Below are 4,347 nucleotides of genomic sequence, written 5' to 3'. Positions count from 1 at the left end.
ATACGGTACATGTACATTCACTGTACAAACATACATATATTGTTCATTTACATTCACTGTACAAACATATACACATACTGTACATGTACATTCACTGTACAAACATACATATACACATATTGTACATTTACATTCACTGTACAAACATACATATTCATATACTGTACATATAAATTCACTGTACAAACATACATGTACTGTACATATATAAGTATACTCTCGTGCATATAATCATGTTTCATCAAACATATATTAAAGTTGTTGCCCTAGGGGAAACTGGGTAACACATGGCACACTGACAAAGCTTAACCTTTTGTTACTATAACAATCTACAAGGTTAATATAGTTGGCTTCTCTTTCTTCCCCTCCATTTATCTGCTTTCTTTTGTATTTCAAGTTGTTACATATATGTATTGTTGCATTTGAAACCATTGTATTGTTGATAATAGAGGTAATTATTGTTATTATTCATTATCAATTGTGCTATTTCTATTGGTATTTGTATTGCTCCATTTGTAGTGTAATAATGTTCATTGTCATTTCTGTATTATTATTTATTTCACTAACTGCTTATTTGCTATCACTTTTACCATTATATTTGTTAGGGATGTCCGATAATATCGGCCTGCCGATATTATCGGCCGATAAATGCGTTAAAATGTAATATCGGAAATTATCGGTATCGTTTTTTTTTCTTATCTGTATCGGGGTTTTTTTTTTTTTTTTTTTTTATTAAATCAACATAAAAAACACAAGATGCACTTACAATTAGTGCACCAACCCAAAAAACCTCCCTCCCCCCAATTATTTCTGTTATCAATATTCTGGTTCCTACATTCTATATCAATACAGTCTGCAAGGGATACAGTCCGTAAGCACACATGATTGTGCGTGCTGCTGGTCCACTAATAGTACTAACCTTTAACAGTTAATTTTACTCATTTTCATTAATTACTAGTTTCTATGTAACTGTTTTTATATTGTTTTACTTTCTTTTTTATTCAAGAAAATGTTTTTAATTTAGTTATCTAATTTTTATTTATTTTTTTAAAGTACCTTATCTTCACCATACATGGTTGTCCAAATTAGGCATAATAATGTGTGAATTCCACGACTGCATATATCGGTTGATATCGGTAATTAAAGAGTTTCGGAATATCGGATATCGGCAAAAAGCCATTATCGGACATCCCTAATATTTGTACATGTCGTATTTGCTGATGTTGTTCTGTTGTTGTTGTTGTTATTGTTATTGTTGTGTTTCCTGTTGTTGTTGTCTTTCTGTTTTATCCCCGTCTTGTCCTCGCAATTTCCCCCTTTGTCTTCCTATTTTTCTCTTTCCATCCCCACCTGTTCCAGCCCGGCTGCACCAAATAATAATATAAATCCATTTAATAAAGTCAAATACAACAACAAGAGAAGTATCCAGGTATCCTACACTTCTCTTTTGTAAAGTATATTTGTACAGCTGATATGGGCAAATTACATCAACAATATGATTTGCCTGAGTAGCTGGACAGGACAAAAAAAAAAGTTGAAAAGTATTGGCAAATGAAAACGCCTACAATTGATTTTAGTTTATTTAATTGGATTCCGGTGTACCAAATGTTATAGAGCTGTCCGACAATGGCTTTTTTGCCGATATCCGACATTCCAATATTGTCCAACTCTTAATTACCGATTCCGATATCAACCGATACCGATATATACAGTGGTGGAATGAACACATTATTATGCCTAATTTTGTTGTGATGCCCCGCTGGATGCATTAAACAATGTAACAAGGTTTTCCAAAATAAATCAACTCAAGTTATGGAAAAAAATGCCAACATGGCACTGCCATATTTATTATTGAAGTCACAAAGTGCATTATTTTTTTTTAACATGCCTCAAAACAGCAGCTTGGAATTTGGGACATGCTCTCCCTGAGAGAGCATGAGGAGGTTGAGGTGGGCGGGGGTGGGGGGTGTATATTGTAGCGTCCCGGAAGAGTTAGTGCTGCAAGGGGTTCTGGGTATTTGTTCTGTTGTGTTTATGTTGTGTTACGGTGCGGATGTTCTCCCGAAATGTGTTTGTCATTCTTGTTTTGTGTGGGTTCACAGTGTGGCGCATATTTGTAACAGTGTTAAAGTTGTTTATATGGCCACCCTCAGTGTGACCTGTATGGCTGTTGACCAAGTACGCATTGCATTCATTTGTGTGTGTGTGAAAAGCCGTAGATATTATGTGACTGGGCCAGCACGCTAAGGCAGTGCCTCTTAACCTGGGTTCGATGGAACCCTAGGGGTTCGGTGAGTCGGCCTCAGGGGTTCGGCGGAGGTCAAAACACACCCGACTCATCGTGTAAATACAAACTTCTCCCTATCGGCGTATTACGGATACGGCAACAGCTGACTGGTTTGCAGGTGTGTAATTTGTTGTGAGTTTATGCACTGTGTTGGTTTTGTTGTTTGAACAAGGTGATGTTGATGCACGCTTCATTTTGTGCACCAGTAAAAAAAACATGGTAACACTTTAGTATGGGGAACATATTCACCATTAATTAGTTGCTTATTAACATGCAAATTAGTAACATATTGGCTCTTAACTAGTCATTATTAAGTACTTATTAATGCCTTATTCAGCATGGCCTTATTGGGCCTAACCCTCTAACCCTGACCCTAACCCTAACCAAATAACTCTGAATTAAAAAGTCTTTATTACTTAGAATATGTTCCCCTAGTGTCCAAATATCTCTAAATTATGTTCCCCATACTAAAGTGTTACCAAAAACAGGGCCGGCCCGTGGCATAGGCCGTATAGGCAAATGCTAAGGGCGCCGTCCATCAGGGGGCGCCACGCCAGTGCCACAAATGTTGGAGAAAAAAAAAAAAAAGTTGGTACTATTATTTCTAAATACAAAAAATAATCCCACGTTAATTAAAATGCAAAGTAAAGCCCATTTAATAGAAATATTATTTGTTACAACATACGCCCCTCCCCCCCGCACGGTGTGCCCCCTCCCTTCCCGTATCATGACTCTTTTTGGACGTCACCACATCAAAAAATCAACACAGGATGTCAAAACGGCCAAAACTGTCAGGTGCCCGGGGAAGAAAAAAGAGAAAAGAAGAGGAGGAGAAACGAGAAAAAGACAGAGGTAGCAGGTAGGTAACGTTAGCCTACATGTAATTATTTGTCTGTTACAGAATGTGATAGTAACGTGGCTTTTTAGCATTAAGTTAATGTTACATGATTCGGCAATTGCTAATCAATAAATAGCTAGTTCTGTTTTAACGTCGGGTTAATATTGTGGAGGGGGCTAAATTTTTATGGAAAATAATAATGTAACGTTAGGTAATTACAGTACTCCCACCTTACATTCCTCAAGGACATTTGTATTAGATCTTTTAAGCAGGTGTTTTTTGTTTACATTGTTATTGCCTTCTGGTTAGCTAATGTTTGCCCTGCAGGTAATAGTCACTTTTCCAGCCCTTTATATATTAGGTATAGTTGTAAGCCTAGTTGTTAAAGTGCACATCATTAATGTTAATTAAGCAATATCACATGAGAGTGAATGCTGTTTTTTAATTTGAGCACTGCTGTGATTCGGTTAAAGATAATCATAACATTCTCATATAATATGTTAATTTGCTTTCTTTAAGTAAAAAAAAAGGTCAAAGACAAAGCTATTCTGTTTCTTGTGAGTATATACACTTCACTGCCGATGTGGGGGGGCGCCACCTAAAATCTTGCCTAGGGCGCCAGATTGGTTAGGGCCAGGCCTGACCAAAAACATATAACTTTGTCTTGAATTTGAAAAAAAAATAAATTTATTTTTCACTAAAGAAGGGTTCGGTGAAACTGGTGGGTTTCGGTACCTCCGGGACCCCGACTTAAACAAGTTGAAAAACTTATTCGGGTGTTACCATTTAGTGGTCAATTGTACGGAATATGTACTTCACTGTGCAACCTACTAATAAAAGTCTCAATCAATCAATCAACCATTAAGGGTAAGAACCACTGCTTTAAGGTTTATTGGTGCTCTGTACTTCACCCTACGTCCGTGTACACAGCGGCGTTTTAAAAAGTCATAAATTTAACTTTTTGTAACAGACGCCGATCATTTCCGATATTACATTTTAAAGCATTTATCGGCCGATAATGTCGGCAGTTTGATATTATCGGACATCTCTAAAATGTTACATTGAAATAAAGCAATTGAAATGAGAATACATCCAAAATAATAATCAGAAATACAATATTGACTGTTTAAATTATTTAAAAAAATAAACAGCACAGTGAAATAGAAATTAAAGAATAATAGACGGAACCTTTTTTTATTTTCAACACAGTTTCCTACCGGTG

The sequence above is a fragment of the Entelurus aequoreus genome, linkage group LG10 (genome assembly GCF_033978785.1).
Source record: "Entelurus aequoreus isolate RoL-2023_Sb linkage group LG10, RoL_Eaeq_v1.1, whole genome shotgun sequence".
NCBI classification, from domain to species: domain Eukaryota; kingdom Metazoa; phylum Chordata; class Actinopteri; order Syngnathiformes; family Syngnathidae; genus Entelurus; species Entelurus aequoreus.
Note: the sequence above shows the minus strand (reverse complement) of the source record.